This window comes from Pectinophora gossypiella, chromosome 12, assembly GCF_024362695.1.
Source record: "Pectinophora gossypiella chromosome 12, ilPecGoss1.1, whole genome shotgun sequence".
In the NCBI taxonomy this organism is placed as follows: Eukaryota; Metazoa; Arthropoda; class Insecta; order Lepidoptera; family Gelechiidae; genus Pectinophora; species Pectinophora gossypiella.
This window is the reverse complement of record NC_065415.1, coordinates 11158970-11180855: the sequence shown is the minus strand read 5'-3', so window position 1 is coordinate 11180855 and position 21886 is coordinate 11158970. Positions and strand designations below refer to the sequence as shown.

The 21886-nt window shown below is 36.7% G+C and overlaps 1 protein-coding gene and 1 long non-coding RNA gene across 5 annotated transcripts in view; one reads left to right on the top strand and one right to left on the bottom strand.

Annotated features, from left to right (window-relative positions):
• Positions 1–21886, bottom strand: part of LOC126371179 (uncharacterized) — a 729644-nt gene that overhangs the window by 94024 nt on the left and 613734 nt on the right. The window lies entirely within an intron of this gene.
• Positions 15925–17262, top strand: LOC126371389 (uncharacterized). Its single transcript, XR_007567015.1, has 3 exons — positions 15925–16130; positions 16517–16639; positions 17042–17262. It is a non-coding gene; the product is annotated as an uncharacterized LOC126371389 (long non-coding RNA).

Sequence of the window (21886 nt, the reverse complement as noted above, 5' to 3'; positions counted from 1 at the left end):
GCGTCTGTACACAGTAATTATGCGGCGGATCGGCGCGGGCGCAGCGCCGGTGGTCCGGCCCGCCCCGCGCCCCGCGCCTCGCTGCGCCGCTACAACACTCTCCTACACCTGGGAACTCGCGGCCGGACACTCCGTGAAGGATACTGCTCGCGATCGCCAACGACTTGGAAATATTTTACTCTGTTTAGCCCTATTGTTTGCTTTGAAAAACAACAAACAAATGAAGCTCTAATTTCAGTCGTGCCTTTTAACTTCGGACGATTTGAAGTGTGAGAAATATCTGTAGCAGATTTCCAGTGTCCGAGCGCTCGGCGGCGTGCTATGGGGCTTTTGTCTACTTTTATTTGCCTGTCACTCAAGGCACCTCGCTCGGACGTGTGTTAAGGCACGACAATGTGCCTCTTTGTCAGAGGCTTTAGCGACCTTTACAACAGTAAATTTCGTTGTCATGCATAAAACCATGTGTTTATATGGACCGCTGCCAGAGCTTTATTGTCGTCGAGATAGGCTCGCGCTGTGAAAAACAAATTAACTTTGCCATTTTATTGTTTGACATTATGTTTATTGGTGTTTGCTTCAAGCGTTTAATGCATTTTTATGCTTACATTCCTATAATACTTAGCATAGTAAGAGTTTTACCTTGAGAGCCTCAAAAGAAGGAAAGTCTGCAGTAAATATTATTGTGAACTAGCACGGTTCAGACATACCAGAGAAAACAACATTTATAATTATAGGCATGTGGAAAAGCAATTATAAAAAAAACAAGCTCAAAAGCTGAAACCTGACCACAGGAAATTGCACTTTAGAAGGAAACTAGAAAATATAAAATATTTTTTCTTAATTTTTTTTTAAATAATAGTATGTGTTTTTTTAAATAATAGTCATCTACCAAAAACATTCAACCCTAATTGGCGAATCCTTTCTCAAAGAAGGGTAACCGTTTTTAGAATATATTAGACGCAGACGCAATAAAGTACCGAAGCTTAAAGTGTCCTAACGGTTTTTGAAACAATTGATTTGCACGTTTGTAGAGGACCCTTTACCATTGTTGTAAAAATTGCAACTCTTTGCGCGTTTTTTTTTTCTATTTCTGACGTCAGAGATAACGGTGTCGTCATAAAAGTCCAGTTTTCGAACAGTATTATTATATTTATGTTCCTTTCTTTCTACGCAAGAAAGTTTTGCAAATAATACGAGTTGTAGAATTTTACATAGATCTTCTAGTTAAGTAATGAGTTTAGTAGAAGCTTTTGTTTTAAAGATGTGTACAAAAATGTGTATTTTTATTTAATAACTTGTCAGTTCATCTGCTAGTAACTCTGTTCAAAACTTGCTTCTAGGTAATATTTTGCTTATTTTACTTTTATGTATTGCATTGTGTTAAACGCGATGGTTTGGTCACTTATGTTTTTGTCATCATTATAAGCGTCAGTCCCAAAGCTCTTTTTGGCGAGTTGTTGGTTTAAAAACCTGTACTGAAGCATATAACGTAGTATTCTTTGTTCTACGTGACACATATTATCACGTAGTCTATTCTATCTAAAGTGTATCGAAGTCTATAACACTAAACCACTCTGCGTCTCCCTGAGCTCGGAATGCGGTATTTCAGATGTGCCTGATAAGGCGATGGTTTCACGCGCCTTTGTGAGGAGTCAGGAGATTCATTGCGAATTGACAGCCCTGCGTTTGCGACTGGTGTTAGCCCTGGATGTCCTTTGAGGCACCTTTAGGGTTACCCGCGCCCGTCTAGTAGGGCGAGAGCCGGTGACATCGGGTTGGATTGATATTTAAAGGAGTTTTACTTCAATGAATGCTTTACTTGTAAATTCGATTGTAGCTACTTTTTAAGTTCTGAAATGAATCGTTATTTGACACATTATTTCAGCTCTACTGTATTTTTGATAACAGTTTATTTCCTAACACATTTGTCTGTAAAACTAAAATCATATTATTATATTACTTTGATTATAAAAACAAGAGCATGGGTACTCGTAGACCTATAGTTAACATAAATTGTAATTTGTCTCAGCACACAACGTATTTTAGCTTACAAATTATTAGTATCGAATGCAAGAAAAGTAAAAGGGAAGTCGTACTGAATTCGTTGAGATTTTATGCCGTCATCTCTCAGGCTGCCCTAAGCTCCGTGGTCTAGGAAACAAGCTCAGATGCACAGATTAGATCTTCATCTCGATTTGGTTCCCTTTCGAACAGGTTTGCGGATTATAGAGGCCATGGTTCAAATCCATGCTTGTATTTTATATAAATATTCCTAAGTGATACTGTGTATGTCTGACAATGTCGTAAGCCGACAACTTTTATTGTTGTGTCGGATTTATTTAGTCTCTAATTTTATGTTTGTTTTTATTTGCTTTCGATGATGGCATTAACTACTTGGTCGGACAAATGGGAAGCGCGAAGGCCTCATACTGGCTATTAAAATAGCGAAGAGCTAATCACCTTTATTTTCGAAGTGACTTATTGTAGATTCGCCGCAGATGGCATTAACTTCTTGGCCGGACAAATGGGGAGCACTGAGAGCTCTCACCTGGTATAAAATTTAAGGCAACACGCCTGGGGGTACCCAGTTAGGCCCTGACCTCTGGTCAGGGCGTTATCTGAGGGTGTCATATCTGAAAGAATTAATCGACCTTTGTTTCATTAAGAACTTTTGCGCTTGTGCGAAAGATCGTAATATTTTTTGTATCGAACAGAAAGCTGGAGATTTAGGCTAATTGATGCTTCGTTTCTGTGTGATGGTTAATTGATATATCTAAGTCGTAGCAAATACCTAATACTACGCACAACAATGGTTTGTATCGGGTTGTTAACGTCGAGTTTGGTGACTTAATTCACAGTCCCTACGAAGTTAGGCTGCGTTTCCATTGACGCGGAGCTGAGCGGAGAGGAGCGGAGATGTGCAGGAATCGACCAATCACTGTGAGGGAGAGAGTGACAGAGCGTCTTCGTGTTTCGATCTCTCGAACGCTGTGATTGATCAAATCGGCACATCTCCGCTCTTCTCCGCCCATCTCTGCGTCAGTGGAAACCCGGCCTTATTCTTAATTTAAAATCCCCATGGGTACAAGAGTTAAACAAATCTTTGGAAAGTAACTCACGAAGAAATTTACCGGGCTTGATAAGTTGTTTAAAAACAAAACTGGTCTTTAGAATTAATACGCGCTTACCAAATAGAGACGTTTTATTTTCCTGGTGAGGAATTCAAATATAACGGCGTCTGCGCTGCTACCACGGTACGGTTCACGGCGGGGTCATAAAAAAAATAATTGTTCTCATCTATATCTGTTTTATATGCTCTTGTGGTGGATAAGCCACATTTTCTCTAAATACTAAAGTACAGTTGGCAGTCATATGGTGGTATTTTTAGTATTATTATATACGTACAAGTACGATGTATTTTACGATGTTTTTTTTTATGATATGCTTTAAATGTACCATTTTTTTGTTGATATAGTTATCATGTAATTCTCCGTTGAAAATAGGATTCGGCATCTAATATATGTTTACAAAAGATACAACAATTACTTTTTTGTATATTAGTAAGGTTCCGTCTTTCCTAAATATTCCAGTGGATTCCATACGATAATGACAGCTTATTTTGCTACCAACTGTACCCAATTTAAAAAAAAAAACTAGATCTTGATTTCAAACAGTATTATCATAGCAATGTTTTCGTATGGCGTTTACCTTTCCTGTTGACATTGCCGCTTCATTAAGTTTATACCAGACCGTGGTTCGGCGGCGGTGAAACGCGGACTACGGCAAACAATCGAAGATCGCTCTGAGAGAATGTCGTCAATGAAAACAAGATCTCAAACATTCCTTCACTGACGCGTGATATCTTCATTTTCATTCAGTAATTGGAAGTAGAACGTACATTTAAAAGACCAATGGAGACGCACTGGACAAACAAATCTCTTACCGTACAATACGAAGACGTTATAAGTGCGCGTAGGCGGACAGAGCTGAAAGGCTATTTGATATACATGTGACTAAGCTTCATGGGACAAGACCTTCCAAGCCCTTCTCCTGTCTAGATTTCAAGTATTTACTGGACCTTCAGTGCGAAGCGAGCCCAATAAAACTACCGTGGTTTAAATCTCTTGATCTTTTATCACAATGACTAATTCCTGTCCGTTTCGCATACATTAGCATTTCAAGCGGAGGAGGGCTGAATGCTCCGGGCTGCACCGTGCAATTACGCAAACAATATAATAGTAGTTGTCAGCCGGTGATGTCCAGTCGACTTGTTTATAGCTTCGCATGCGAAGAAAAGAAACGTCGAGACATCTTCCTGTGGCGATTAACGTGTCGGGATCGCGGAAAATCTCCCGCGAAACCACCGGCCCGAACACGCAAATATGTTAATAGTTTGTAGGAAGGCCGTGTACTGTTTATACTGGGAGTTGAGGTCGGTAAACACAGATTTGTATTGAAAGTAGCTTTAGAAGATTTTCAATTACTGGCAGTTGTAAGGTAGGCTGTACCATATTCAATGCACAACCATAAAGTACCTCAAGGGAGGTAGGCTATTACATAGAATGCGGTAGAAAACATGAATTCGATGTTTTATCTAAAAGCTATTTTAGAAACGGCTTCGATAAAGACGCTCCTTTACATTGTGGTCCTGATGAATCACTTTTTAAATAAATGTCATCTCAAGACGTATGGCATCCAGTCTTGTCACACTCAATAATTCTTCAGTCCATTCAATAAACGGGTTTGGATTTTGCTCCATTTCCATTTCCAAGGAGGCCGAATAGTTTAGAAAGACTTGTATTTTTTTGAAATTTTAGCGTATCACGAAGACAAATCTCAGAACGGATCCTAGAGTCGGCTCTCACCGGCTTCTTTATCCTTTCCACAAAGGACGTAATAACCATATCAAACGGGCGTGTCCCTTTGCCGTGTTGCATACATATCGGTGTTCGGCCGAGACGCCTGTGTCTGCCTCTATAGTGTTTTAAAATGAGTAAAGAAATGTGTTTTGTTTCCGCCGGCGCGAGGCGCGGGGCCAGCCCTCCATACCTAATGCTGGTACGTGTATACCTGACGTGTTCACAAATAGGAGCGGTAGACAGCATATGACTTCGCCCTCACATTTCCATATCGGGAAGACAGTTCCTTGGAATTTATCTGCTTGCTTTGCCTATCTTTATTTGTTTTTGAATTGGGAATGGCAAAAAAGGACCGATATTGCTGATTACTTGGGAGCGTTCTTTTGTATGAATACACTTATTTAAACCTCCATGAAAACTCGTTAAAGACTAAACCGACATAATTCAAGTCCTATTTTTGAACCGTCACAACAATACTCTTAAAAGCTTGGCTCTTGAAGGATTTACTATATATCTTGGTAGCCATCGGGCCATAAAGCTAATGGGATTCTATGAATGGCTCATTATTTTTGAGTTGATAATATTTAGTGTCGCATACGGCAGGTGACGTCACGGGCGCGTGGTACGTGAGGGCCATGAGAACCATACAGACCGACCCGGCACATAATTTCAGCTCTCGTCCTTTGTGCCTGCTCTTTGTTATTAAAGTAATCACGGCCGCCCTCCATCATGCTCCAATCGAAACATTATGGGATATAAACAAAAGAAAGCAAGAATTCAATGAAAAGCCATTATGTCGCCGTGGAGGGCACTCCAGCGGCCCGCTCCGCTTGTTGTCTCAATATTTTTCTTCGTCGATGGTTGACGCGTCATTCTCTCGCATCGTTCAAAAACACCGCGTGGAATTCTGAAGGGCCCTCGATAATGGCCGATATTTACGGCCTTTAGATAATGTTATTTAAACGGATTGGAGACCGAATTATTGAAAATAAAATGAGATGAAATGTCACGTTGTCATCTTTCTAAAATAGACGGCTGGACGTTGTCGAAACACTTCGGAATTGATTGGAAAGCTGCTGTGCATCAATAGGTTCTTTAACGATAGACCATTTCGTATTAATGATAAGTTTGTTTGGATTTCCTCTTTACAGTTTAAATAATAATGTAAATTTTATATAGAAACTTAAACTACCAATGAATATTGGATATCTTTTCCGTTCCTCTTTGCCTCTCAGATACACTTAAAGCTTATTATTTGTATCGATATCACAGGATTTAGATATGTGTCGCGGTATTGTGATCGTTTCGTGTGATCCGACAGTCGGTTAATGCGTTTACGGCGGTATCTTTGTGTCCCCATTAGAAGCGCTCGCGACTCTAGGCGGATTATAGGGACCTAGTCGGAGACATCGAGACAAGGTGATAAGCCCTTAGGAATGTTGGAATCGATATTAATTGAAAGTTGTTGTTGTGAACTTGTGTTAATAAACTCATCTTTACACTATTCATTTCGGGGTGCAAATGGAGCATCATCAGTCTCTGTTCTTTGTGGTATATGCGTCGATTCGAACACGAGGGCTAAACTTGTTTCAATCGTTCGTCCTGTTCTTTAATTTAGAGACAAAAAAGGACAGGTAGTCTCAAATAATTTTAGTCCAGTCAAATAAGTTAGTCATGCAATTTCGAAACGACATCGTTGTATTAGTGTTTAGAATGATGTATATCAAAAGTTGTTGTAAATTCTGATAATATGTGGTTCGTCTGACCTTGAGAGGGATTACGCGTTACCTGTGTAAGTATATGTATAAAAGTTGTGAATAAATACTTCTTTGTTTACAGTAGGTTAACACCTATATTATTTATGTGTGACAAGACAAGATTCTGAATATTCTATAATTTTATTATTTCCGTGTTAATTTTATGTAGGTAACACTTTGACATTTTCTTTAGTGTTATGTTGTAAAGTTTATTGATAGCCGTATGTTAATTTTAGAGGTGGGAAATCCTATTCAGTATGGCCGTATAACTCATAAACTGTTTATTGAACTTATAATTTATAATTTCCATTTTTGAATTTTAATTCTAATATTTTCTATTTTTTTGCCGTTGTACCTATTTGAGAACTAGTACAGTATATTAACAAGTAGAGTAATTTTTGTTATGAGAGAACAAGAAAAAAATTTATTTGAAAGAAAAGAAAGAAGCATTTATTATACAGGGACACCACAGTAACAAATAAAAAACGGAATAACACATAACTTACAATCAAAACACGTAATAAAAACAACTTAAACAAATAAATAGACAGTAAACATTAAGACAAATTGTAATAGAGTGTATGGACTGGTCAACAATGGTGGTGGTGTATTTGGATAGAATCATGGTTACTATCTAGACCACCTATTCTTGTTTACATTAAATACTCATTTTATTTGCTTTTTAAATTCATCCATGTAAACATTATCGTCTATAAAGAATAATAGCGTAATAAAATCTTGAATATATTTAGAGGCGGAGCCCGGATTTTAAATGGAATGGTCATGTTTGGGAACTAATAAGAATATTGTGATCGACAAAAATGCCATTCGTTCTTGGGGAATGCTTTGTGGATCCCTGAATCGTAAATTGGAACTTAACTATGCCAGATTGTATCGTTTAGGCAATTTAGGCCCTGGGAGAATGCTTTATGGTATTTTTTGGAAATTATCTGTAAGTGCCCCGATTTACGAGCTATTTGATATTAATTGATGGGGATTTAATTAGTTAGACGATGTCTCATGCGACTTTACTGTGTATCTCTAGAAGGAAACTATAAATCAATGATGTATTATAAACCAGTAGAGAGAAATTTAATACTAATGTCTAAACCAACACAAAAACGTGGACAATTATTAATTAATAACAAAAGGTAGCAGTTCTAGTATCGTTCTTTGATGACTTTAAGACGAATATTACAGCTTTTAATCAAGTTACGGACACAGTCTTCTTCTATATCTGGTGTCAGGGTTATTATTGAACCGCCATAGGTCCCTGATATGACTCATGCAACGACTACGTACTTACATCAGTAAGTAAGTAGTAACCGGGACCAACGTCTTAACGTGCCTTCCGAAGCACGGATCATCTTAATTTTTCGACAATCAAGTGATCAGGCTGTAATGGCCTAACCAATCTAGGGATCGAACCTGGGACCTCTGGATTGTGAGCACATCGCTCAACCGTTGAACCACAGAGTTCAGTTACAGACAGTGAAGTGTCTGTATAGAACAGTCGTGTTAATAAAATTGTTACTTATCTTTTCTACTTTTAATTGTAGTCACAGGAAACAAAAGTTTTAGGCTGCTACTGTTCTTAGTAAGAACGTAGTGAATAGTTGTGATTGATGATATTGCCAAACATTGGAATTCCCAAAATCCGCACAGCTTTGTAAGAAGCTGTCGTTTGAACATAAATAATCCTTCCAAATAAAGAAACGGTAAACATCCAGAATTCAGTCAAAGAACAATAGACGGTACTGGGTTACTGAGTCATCGTTGCAAAACAGCGGCTAACAGACAGTAGTTAAAGATCCACAATTTATCTCGAATGTTTACTAGACACGACGGGCCTTTGTCTTGTTCTACAACGAAGTCAACCCGTTTGTTTATTGCACTTTGGGAATTGCGAATAGTCAAAGTATTGCAAATACTCTCCGGACAGTTATGTCGTAAAATAATAAAAGAGTTGTCCGGCTGACCGTTGCTTTTATAATGTTACGGACTGATTTATTGTTTTAAAAATAAAAATAAAATAGCGGGGTCTTTGAGATCTGTTTAGAAATATTGTCCTCCTATTTAGTGACGAAAGTTTGTTGGCAAATAAGCCCATAAATATGCGTATTTCATTGCAAATTATCCCATTCAAATATTCGAAAATGCTGACTATTTTGAAAGAAAAGTTTGCTCACATTATTTTTATGATGTGACTCATTGCCGATTTGCCTCGCACTGCAATAAGTATTTAGCCGGATACCTTTTTTCATAAAGGACCTACAACATGAAAAAGTAATTGTCAATGGGATATAAGCGTTCTAAGATGTTATAAACTGTTTACTACATTGCCTATAGATATAGTTCATCATGTAGAGAGGAGGCGCACTCTTAGTTGGCCAATCCTGATACATTATCAATTTATCAACAATCCATGCGTGCAGTCAGTCTTGACTACAGTGTACTTAACTAAGTAGGTACGTAATCATTACACGAGGTACGTCAGTTGCTGAAGTAGGTCATCCATCTCACTACAATACAATAGAAGATGTTAAAAATGGTTCATAATATACATCTTTGGCAATATAAGTAAAAAGTTTGAAACCGAATGTCATGTTCGAAAACCAAATGTCATCATTATCTCCAGATAACCCTATTGTTCTGGAATTTATATACAAATATTGAATATATTTTCAGTTACAAATACCGACTAGCTATATTTTGCTATCAGGAACTATGATCACAGCTTGTCAAACAATACCCGACGTTGTTTTGTACATATTTGACTCCGCCCACTGGCTGTCTGACTAAAATATACCCGCTATATGATAAGTGCCTCATGTTCCGATGATCATCATTTTTCATCAGTCAAACTTCGAGTTCGTCGAACATTTCTTTACATAGTCGACTAATGCACTATACATGTTCCCGTACCACGAACACATGTTAAAATTTGTCAGTTATTATTATAGGCATTGTTTCATTCAAATAGAGAATATCGTCTGGTTATGACTTCCGATGAATTTCGTATTTTGTGGACGGGTTTTTAAAAGCCCTTTTAATGTGTTCCAGTTCCTTGCGTTTAATACTTAGAAAAAACTGCGAATGTAGAGAAACATATTTCGATATCTACCCCTCACATCTAAACCTGATAGTTATTATGCAAAGTAAGGAAATAATCTAGCTTTTTACAATATACATGTAATAAGTATGTTTATTTTAAAAGCGGTTAAGCTATTCGCGTAGTAAAAAGTTGACGCCATAATTAAATAACCAGTTTTATCATAAGAGGAAACAACTAATAAGTAGTTAAAAACCTCTCTCAACATTATGTCTTAAATCAATATAATTACAGACGATACCCGTTTTAGAATTTATCTCGTAAGTCCTAGGGGCTATGTTGCCTTTTTCTTACGGCTTTACAGCGTTACTTTACCACAGAACAGCTCCGGGCTACTAAATGCTACTATAGACATAAAACGTAATGCTTTTTGTGTCTTCACTAAGGGCATATAGCATCCGAATTTGGACTTTAGTAGACTTATATTAGGGTTAAGAAAATGTGGTTAGTAGATGGCGAAGTACATTCAATTTGTTAGGGTGAGTTTACACAGGACGAAGTGCAATGTCGGGACAAACACGAGGCTTTGTGCTGCTCATGGAAAGAGTAAATATTGGTCCTTTACTTCGAAGAAAAATGCGTTTAGAAAACAAGTGAGCCGCTGTATGCTGTTTTCGTTATTGGAATTAGGCGCGGGCGCATATGAATGCGGTCGGGCTTTGTGTTCTGTGTTATAATGCGTTGTTTAAATTTGGACTGCGTTTTGATTGCGCCGCCTCCGATCCAGATCGATAGCACATTCATTTTCGGAGCAATAAAATGTTGCGTTGTTTGCTTTGAATCCTTTGAACGGTAGTCACAAACGTTACGCCGAAGCCGCCCGTTAGTGGCAATTAATTAGGTATTTGGTGCTAGAAGTATCTATTAGACCATTGTTTTTTTGTTTAAAAAGTCGGAGTTACACCAATAAGTTATTAATTTATCTGACAAAACTGCGCGGGAATGCGGCCGGTATATTTATTTATTATTTTTATTCATAAGAAACCCAACAGCAGTTTTATAATGTTCACATTTGAATTAGGTATGAGAGGGGGCGGTATTTTAGACTGACCTGCATCGTTTGTGCAATAATTTAAAATATTTTAATTAATTGTAGTTTTAATTATAAGTGACTGAGTGTAATGATATTTTTTTGTTAAATAAATCATTTTCTAAAAAAAATACAAAATATTTCAAGTTTTTACTAACACAGTTGGCTCGACCATTAAGCGGTGAAGCTCGGTGAGGTGTTGGTACTTAATTTATCTTACGATGGATCTAACTCTGTCTACCCCAAACGGGATATAGTCATGAGCTTATATATTGTATTTTGATTAAAGAGCTGTATAATAGATGTAGGTATTTCGACAATTTGTATAAGTACCTATACCTATGTATAATAACATCTGAGGGGAATTCGCAAAAAAATGTCTAAATTGTTTGAGTAAATTGTAATTACTTAGAGAGCGTTCGACAGATCAATTAAAAAAAAATACTTTTGTAAGTTTAAATTAACAAAAATAACTGATACATTACACAAAAAATCCTTGTTATTATTATTATTATGTAAATAATATCAGATTGTTTCTTTCTTAAGAGAAAGTGAAAATACTTGTACACTTAGATATATTTTAAGACTTAAGAGTTTCCTGCTTGATAAAGCACTTTTAAGATGTTGTAGCACATTCCACGGCAAAAATAAAAAGAAACACCTACTTAGGTTCATTCATAAATTATAACCTTACTCCGGAGGCACTGAAGTGTTTGGAGACAGAAAGAAATATATTTTTCTAGAGATTCGCAATCAAACGGCAAATCCTTTATATTTCATTAATGACTCATTTGTCTACTTAATCGATTAAATTCTAAAAGTTAGGGCCCTATCTCACTAGGATACCATGGCAGCCTCCGTGGTCCAGTGGTTGAGCGTTTGGCTCGCGATACGGAGGTCCCAGGTTAGAATCCCGGTGGCGACAAATCATAAAAAATACTCTATGTGAGCCCTGGTTTGGTTGGAACATTGTAGGCTGATCACCCGCTTGTCTGAACGTAAGGTGATCCGTGGTTCGGAAGGCACATTAAGCCGTTGATCCTGGTTACTACTTACTGATGTAAGTAAGTACGTAGTCGTCGAAGTCGATCGAAGAAGAAACTACGTTTAAATGCGAAAGAATAGTAAATAAGACATAAATTCTGTATAACGAAAGTGTATACAAGAATATGCAGTAGTTCTTCCAATATAAATTCCATAATGATTTATTTAGTCTTATAATCTTTATTTACAAATCAATAAGTTTTATATTAATCGAGCACAAAACTACTTATCTGACACCTGTTAAATAGCTCCGACGTTATTATATATAGGTATAAAAAGGTATTATAAAATGCAACCTTCGTAATAACTTTATCTATGGAAAAGAAACATTTACTGGATTATATAACTTCTTATTGTAGACTTTAAGGGGTGATATTTAAAGAAGATATTGCGGTTAACTTGTTTTACCTCCAGTTGTCAGTTGGTTTCCACTATAGGCTGCATAAAGATGCTAAATGGTTAGATTGTTTCCTATGCGTTGTAGGGTAACCATGGTGTTGGGTAGCATGGAAATATAGTTTTAAGGTGTGTTAAATTAACGTAGATTTAGACTTAGTCGTATTTTATCTGTCCTGGTATGTAGAGGTAAAGAGCGTGTTAAAAAAGCCACATCGAAGCAATTTATCTAAAAAAGCAATAATGCATTTTGACATTTGTTTGCATCGCGCACTTATTTTTATGCGCGCAAATGACAAATTCCAATATTGCTTTTTTAAATAAATTGCTTCGATGTAGCCTTTTCAATCCCCCAGGTCGTCAAAGAACTTGTAGACTCTTTTTAACCGACAGATAGGGAAAGTTTCGTACTTACATTTCAGTAGGTAACAACTTTTTACGTAGGTAGTTGAGTTTTGGTTGTTTTTACCAGGTTTTACTTTATCTTGCTGTTATTGTGTCAATGTAATACCATTCTTATGGCCTACAAATGAAATGATAAACTAAGATGACGTGATGACGTATAGTGTCTAGATTTACTGCCTCAAATTCAAATTCAATAATATCTTTATTCAGTAGGTAACATGGTTACACTTTGAATCGCCTTTTTTACATAACGAACGTCTCATCCGTTTAAAACTACTGCAACTCCTTACAACCTGTATAGCCGGGGAAAAGAAGCTGCAAGAAAATCCTTGGCACAGGGCCCTAGACGTTCTTTAAAAAAAGAAACATAAAATATTACACAATTTATAATTTGGCTGCCTGTTATTAGTTCCCAGATAGTTAATCCCATGCATTATCTTCTAAATAATCACTTACGTTAGAGTATCACTTTTTACAAAGTTTTTTATCGCGCTAGGCTAGACTCCCTATGACGCTGAATGATCTGCATGGAACTTTTTTAAGTTAAAGTCGCTGAATATGAATACTTATCTATATTATTGTAAACTAAACAATAGTAAGTACCTATCATCATCATCAATTTAAGAGCCACGCTCTTGTCGGTTTAACATTTTCCATCCCAGTCTATCAAAGGCCAATTCCTTGACTTCCCTATAAGACCCGACGTTAACCTTTTCTTTAATCTGTTCCATGTAAGCTCTTCTTGGTCTTCCCCTTCCTCTCTTTCCTTCTAGCTTTCCTTCTAGCTTTCCTTCTAGCTTTCCTTCTAGCTTTCCTTCTATGAAGTACCTATCACTCTTAAGACGCGCCAAATAGGAAAGTCTCCCCAAACTATGGCCACCCTGCTAACAAAGGCCGGAGCTAAATATCTCGGCTATAAAGCTGGCGACCAGTGTAAGGAAATAAAACGAGTGCCTCCATTCACACTTGCCTCCTAAAATATTTACCCGCCGCGACTCATATTGTGGGACCAACTCATTGTGCTACCACAAATACAACCATTTTACATAAAATCGGAAGCATAAATTGTTGTTCGTACGTAGAATGCGGTGTTTGTTTGGATACTTGATAAGTATGATGTTTTGTATAGGATGTTTTTTTATGATTTGTTCTAAACTTTCCGCATAATGGCATATGGCAACTACTTGGTCTGACAACTGGGGAGTGCTGGGGGCTATCACCCGGGTTAAAGTTCAAGACAACAGGCCTAAGGGAGCCCAAATTGTGAGCGAATCTAGGCCCACGGCGTCGTCTGAAAGGTTTATATTTGTAAGTGTCCTGATAGCGATAAGCACTGATTATAGGGTGTTAGATCTATCTATTTCGTATGAAAAAAAGTAAACTTTGAATTTACCTATCTTGGAAGGAAGAGTCCCAAGGCCCGTGTTGCAGAAACTTGTAACTCATATGCTTCGTGTTGTAAAAACTCTTTATAAATAAGGACACTGGCTGTTTATTGATATGACGTTTATCTACTTGTTTTTTTTATGTTTTATTTTTCACTCTTATACTATGCGTCTTTTTACTGCATTTCGACATTCTAATCGCTATCGAGGCAACTCTATAAGTTATGTCAAAATACGTGCAAGAAAATAAACTTCTTTTAATTATACTAATTAATATATCGATAGAACGGTAACGGAAAATAACATTAAATAATGCAGTGTGGTGACGCCACGTGGAGTATCAGATTTCAGAGGTGCTAAACATGCACAAACTAAGTAAATTACCCGAGACAGTTATTGATACATTTGCATATACATTTCAAAACAGCCGTCTTAAAATAAATTTATACAAGCATTTTTCTAGATATACCAAACTGATAAGTCACATAAAATCTTAGAGTTACGCCTTTAAACGGTATTAAAAGGAAACACCTCGTTAAATTTTGTAAATGAAGATATAAATTTGTCTTATTTCATTATACATAAATTTTATTTGCGTAAATGTCGTCGTGGAATCGATTTCTTTATTTTTATTGTCATGTTACGATTTCATAGTACAGTCGTAAAAATGATATGGCAAGCTTGAACGACCATTATAGGATGTAGGACTGTCTCTTTCTATCAAGTGATAATCAGCGACTGACATCATAATATTATGTTGTGGTAAAGGCTAATTGGTTACAGTCATTCTATAAGTCGATGGATTATTTCCAAGTGTCGAAATCGTTTATAGTATTCAGGCGATGAAATTACTGCGATTTATTCCATTGATATTACTAAGCAAATCGCTATTAGTTTCGTATGCTCTCACGGGCTGCTGACCTAATGTTAATTTGCAGTAAAAGTTTTGATTAGCCATAAACTGGAGGTGACTGTACTTCATCATAAGCACCTGAAGGCGGCCAATAAAGTTTATCTCTTATAAATTTCTGTTTGCAAAGGATTAAGTACATAACGACCCGTTTGAGTTATGACTTCAGAGCTATTTCATCAATTTAAGTTCTTTTAATTAATAATATTACGGACTTACTAATTTTGTACTGTAATTGACTTCAATAAAATACGTTCTCAATTCGATGCATTTTTTTGGTTAAACTAATTATCATAAAAGAAGTCTTTAATTGTAAGAATGGCATTATAAATAAATAAACTATATAATAATATATTAAACACTTTTATACATACAAAGATAATGGTGCCGATTCCGGCAGGCACACTTAAATTTAAGTTAGCTAAGATTACGGTTTAAATGTCAAAAACTGGATTTGTATTCTGGCGGCACATTTTAGTTGACGCCTAATCTTAAATTTAGGAATGACGTTTCTAAATTACTCAATTTAGGTTTAGGCGACAAAAAGCTATTCTAGCGAACATTAATTTGACGTTAAACTCTTATTCTAAATTAATTTTATACGGTTTTCTAAACTTGCCGGATAAAATTAAACTTCTTAAAATTAAGTACATGAATCAGTTTTTCGGCACTTTTTGTGAATTCCGGCCACTGATTTCACCTGCAGATCATTCGGAATACCTTGCCGCTCTCAAAATAGCTTAAATAGCGATAAAGAATCTTCTAAATATACGAATAGAAGGATCAACGAGAAATATTTGTTTTACGTCGTTTACCGTCGAAGACCAGTAAAAGAAAGAAGACGGCGAGGAGGCCCCATCGAAACAAAAGACTCTTAGCTGGTATGATGATGTCTCTGGCATGAGTATCATCTTCAAAGTTAATCCAAACATTTATCTAAGAGGACAATCTAATTGTGTCAATCTTAATCACTACTTTCAACTGGACCGTGTGGTGGATGCATGAAATAATGCAGTGCCAGTGATATTAACGATTAACGTGTAACATCAAAACATACCTAGCTCTGTGTGTGTCAAAACTGTAATGACTCTTACCAGGCGCGCAGTGCAGGCTGCACTGCCTGCTTCTTCTTATCCTTTTGACCTGAAGGACTTAAAATTACTACAAAAGTAATGTACCTATCTATGGAATGGAACTACAGAAGTACACTGAAGGAAGGCCTCCACAGCAAGGTAAATGTTATCAGGTATAAATAACATGGCAGCAACCAAACAGTTTATTGCCCAAGTCAAATTACTAACACACTTGATCCCGCTCTGGGTAGATACCTTACTTGTTGGTTTATTCCTTTAGATTATTTCAAAATACTTTATGATGTGAACCAAACAAAATCACCAGTTAGCAGTAACAAAAGGTGGGCTAAAAAACTTCTTTTACAAGCTCTTTACTGCTTTATCTCAGTTTCCACGAATATCATGGCATGCTAAATGTACTGGGAATGTGACGGAACCCACATTTTTTGTTTACATCCTTCTGATCTATTTCTGTCCAACCCGTTAGGAAATGTAAGCATGAATTGATGTATGTATGTATTCTAATTAATCCTTTTTTATTTCAGGTGATAAATCTTTGACTTTGACATTTGCAAGTAGTCCTAATAGCCACTGCATCCTGAATTGTAATTATGAGCCACCAATAACAAAAAAGACGTCTGTGACATGGATCCCTAATGTTCTCTCAGGTATGTAAGTACATTAAATATGAATGCAAATCTGTCTACCTATGAGTAACAGCCTCCTTGGTCTAATGGTTCTCTAACCATAGCTCACAATCTGGAGATCCGGGTCTGATACCTGATGGGGACATAGTCAAAATCACTTTGAGGCTTTCAAGGTCCTTTGTATGGATAGGAAATTGCAGGAAGTCAGATGATTCTGTGCTTCAGAAGGCACGTCAAGCAGTTATTCCCGGGCTATTTAGCCCAAACACCGTCACTAATCTGCAGTCGAGCAGCATATAGTATGCTTCATACCCCCTCCAATTGATTTAAGGGATGCCTATGCCCAGCAGTGGCACATAATAAATAGGCTATTTATGTTTGTTTCTTATTAGAATAATTATCTAAGCATTATACTTGTTTTAGATGGTGACGAATAAAGAAAGAAGAACCCAGGAGTATAAAAAAATACTTACATACATACCTACCATTGTGGTGCTGTACATACATACATAGTCACACCACCATAACAGGATGGACTGAGCCGAGCACTACCAAGAAGACCAACTGCAGCCTCTTGTGATGGACATAATGACCAGAGTGGTGACAGATAAGCAACCCATCACAAATATAAATATTTCTTTTTTCTGTGCAAGTTTTGATGTTATAAATTTATTTAGTATTTTAATACAATCAAAAAGTATTTGTAACAAGTATGTTTTATTACTAGTTTAGTAGGGAACAGAAATAAAATAAATAAACAAATTTATTTTGTCTTTCTTCTACATCTGTGAGGTTTATTTGGGAACATTCACCAGTTTTTTCAGTTAAGGCCCTTGTTATCCTCCCATTGTTATGTAATCTGCTCGTTGTCACTCACAACTCCCAAATCTGAAGAGAAAACAAATATTATAAATGCTGTATACACTTCCATCTCTCTAAAGTTTAATAAATCAAGACAACATGCAGTCAGTTTTTAAGATAGATACCAGTCCGTTTCCTACATACATACATAAACAGCCTATATACATCCCACTGCTGGGCACAGGCCTCCCCTCAATCAACCAGAGGGGGTATGAAGCATACTCCACCATGCTGCTCCAAAAAAGAAAAACACCTCCACCAACCCACATTGGAGTCCGTTACCTAGCCCATTATAATACTGAAGAAGATCCCTTCCTTAGTTACTATTCTTCTTCTATCATGTGAGTTATGAGATGAATTACCAACCTCATCAACCCTAGTGTCTGGGTTATTATTGAGCCGCCAAGGGCCCCTGACATGACTCATGTAACAACTACATACTTACACTAGTAAGTAGTAACCAAGACCAACAGCTTAACATGCCTTCTGAAGCACTGATCATCTTACATTTGGACAATCAGGTGTTCAGCCTGTAATGTCCTAGCAAAACAAGGAATACAAAGTGATTTCTGTGATTTTTCTCCACCAGGATTCGAACCCGGGACCTCTGGATTGTGAGCACAACATTCAACTACAGGACCACGCAGGCCGTTATGTGTTTAGTTACTATGACTGGCATGATAAACGGTTTCATACATAAGAGGCAAATTCACAAAGAGAGAGTCTTGACTCCCTTACTAATTACTTAAGTACCTATATAGTCATTTTATTAGATAAATAAGCTACGTCAAGGGCCTTTAGTCCGAGACACCCAAATAGTCACAGCAGCAGGTTGATGAAGTTGGTCATTGATCTTACAAACCACATTAGAGAAAAAAACAGGATTAGTCGTTCCTCATATCTGGCCGTCCTAGGCCTGAGCCTAATCAGCCATAAAGGAAATCCACTTAAAACGAGCAACACTCACTTAAAAAATATATTTTTAACTAGGAATATGCTTACATGTTGCCATTGCTCCAAGATGCATCAAAATTCTTCCATACTATTGTTTTATAAACATTAAAAGAGTTCATCCTCTTATTGATTTTCTTTATAATTATGTCATCCCACTTAAGGTTTCTGTCAAGTATTGCCTGAAAATTAGTAAAAAATCTGATTAATACAAGTAACTCAGATTAATATGATGTCTACAAGTTCTTCTATGACATATTTTTTCGATCACTCACCTCTTCATCACTAAATTTGTAATGCAACTGCTCAGGAGGAAATCTAATACAATCACTCCTGTCTTCAAAACTTCGTGCTCACCTCATGGTGGACTTTCTCTACTTGGTAATTTAAGGCTATTTACGTGTACGAATGAGTCCATATTAAAAGAGCTCAAGATCACGACGCGGCTCTCCTCAATATGCCGGAGTCGTGCCCTAAGCTTCTTCGGACATATTATGCGGTCTCCGAAGCACAGTCTGGAGAAGCAGATCATCGTTGGGCAAATGGATGGCAAACGTGCGCGAGGAAGGGCGCCTACGAGGTGGTCTGACATCGTGAAGAAGACGGTGGGCGGCAGCATACAGAGGGCGGTGCACGCAGCATATAGCCGTACCAAGTGGAAAACCATAACCTGTGGTCGCGATCCTCAGCAGTGTGGGAACGACGAAGAAGAAGAAGATAGGAGTCTTGTTGGTTGAGGACTTTTAATGTGCATTCACAACGAGTTCCGTCGTTCTGATACAACACAACTTCCACTTTTACTAGTTCCGCCTTGGTCTTCCTCTTCATCGACGTCCTTTTATTTAGTCATTTTTGTGTTTTATTAAGTATTTTTGATTTGAAAACCTAACGATACCTAATCTCAACACGTTTTTTTTAAGTATGATCCACGCCGTGAAATCTGCGTAGAACGAATGTTGTCGATAGGCGCCATATTTTTTAACGATGTATGACAAATTGTGCTGGCCTGTGATTGGTTAGCGGTGACAGCCATCTTTATCGGCCATCTTTACCGGTGTACTGTCAAAGATGGCCGACACAGATGACAAACTGTGTGATCGAGTGAAGTGTATTTGTGCTTATCTTCTCCACTTTATCTTGTAATACAAAGCCCAGTGAATCTTTTCGCATGTATTTTCTTTCGAAAATGTATCGCGAGTGCTGTGTTCGCAAAAATTCGTGACCAGGCGCTGTTTTCATTGCATCATTTTCCATGCACCGAGAAAAGACTCAATAAGTGGCGGAAGTGTCTCGAAAACGAAATTAATTTAAAAGATACACCAAGAAGTGAACTTTTGAATCTCTTTGTGTGTAAATCGCATATTAAAAGGCATGGATAAATCTAAAGAAGTGTGTGCCTCCGATGTAATCACCATTTCCTGCATCACGTAAAAAATATTGTATAAAATTTAAAAATAAATAATTTAATGAATAATCTCTCACATGTTTTTAACCCTACGAACCAAGCCCTAACTTAAAAAAAGAGGTCATTAGGTCTTGTTTCTGGGTTCGGTATTATTTTCTACAGATTTTACGTTTATCTGGGACTTTGAAATAAGTACTTACTTGTTTCAAAGTCGAATTAAAATCTGTAGAATAATACCGATCCCAGTTACAAGACCTTTTCTTTTGAACGTCCCACTCCTGTACATTTGGCCGCATGACGCGTAGTCCTTTGCCAAGTAAAATTCGATTATTAAAAAAAAATCAACTGTCATGTATCATTAAAACCAATCAAACAAAACGTTAGTACTAGAGATGTTCGTCTGATACGTAGTATCTCTTACTAGTCTGTGGTATGATCTTGACGCTGTGTTTTTTATGGTTTAGAATAATGCCAGATGTATGTTTTAAAATTCATAGAAAAATGTTTTATTGCATTTATTTATTGTATTTGCTGCCAAAACACACATAAATTATGATTTTGCATTTTTTATGTGTGTTTTGCATGCAAATTATAAGAAAAACATGTATTTTTTTTGTTCGAATGACGATTTCATTCATTCACTTCCATTCATTCTTCTTTACCAATTCTTTACAAAAAAAAACGGCACCAGCTGGTTGACCATAGACCTCGTAGCGTTCTATTAAATTTAAGCGTGTCAAAAATCCTGTTAAAATATTTTAAATTTAGACGACCAGAAAGCCAGAATTGCACTTTTTGCTAAACTAAATTAAAATTAGGTTTTCTAAGATAAATTTAGATTTAAGTTGGTGTTTGCAGGAATCGGCACCATTAACAATTTAAATCAAACCAACGAAACTCAGGTGCCTACTAAAAACTCTACAGATAAGCATAACGAAAAAAGAACGAGTAGAAATCTTTTAACTTTGAAAGAAAAGCTAGAAAAATATTCTTCAAAAAGGCTTGTTCTACTTATTCTTTTGTAACAGATACGGTGAAGTTTCACCTGGTAAATGATGAACATTGATTACTTTGCAAGTAATTACCTATTCTTTGAACCCGAGGACATGACGAGAAGTTTTAACTAGAGTAGCTTTTTATGAAAAAATCTTTATTAATTTACATTAGGTATTTAGCTCCATGGATATCGTATGTATTATTAAAATTAAAAAAATAACAATTATGTACTTACAAAATGATAGGAAATTACAATTGACTATCCATTGAAGTGTAAAACATCTATTGATGAGCCTTTAAAAAGGAAAAATAAATCTCTTAAGTAAAAAAAAAACACTAATTTCGTGATAATTCAGTCTAAAAAGATCATTATTGAAAGAAAGAAAAGTTAGTTTTCAAATTTTGGAAAAGTGTAAGGTGGTACACATACATTCATAAGTGAAGGTTGCTCATTTTGTTTATCTGATCCAACCTGCACTTAACTACAAACTACATTTAAACATACATAAATTCACGTCTGTAATCCCTAATGAGGTGGGCAGAGCCATAAGTAATCAAAGACAACTTTCAGCCACTGACTAAAATTACGAATTCTTCAAATCAAACATAATGGAGAAATCCAGCGGCAGGCATTAGTGTTACCTATGTTTAGAAGCAATCAAAAATCCTCTTTTGTCCCGTTCCTATTTCGGCGACAAATAAAGCGATTCAGCCCTGTTCGGTCCAATTCGTCGGGCGATACTTCACGGCAACATCTCACTTTGAAGATAAATTTATAAATGTTCGCGCCGACGCAAGACGACTGGCTTGCGTATACGCATTGTCACAGCTGCGGCTTGTATCAGCTAAATATAATGTCGATAGTTTGAACAGCTTGACGACACTATTTTGGTGGCATGAAACCTGCTTGATAAAAAAAGTCAATGCAGTTTACGTCCTTAGTTTTCTTTTCGTGTGGATTGTTATATTTCATAGCATATTAGTTTATGTTCTTTAAGACGCATTGACGCAAGCGTTTTAATGTGAACACTAATTCATCATCATCACCTCAGGCT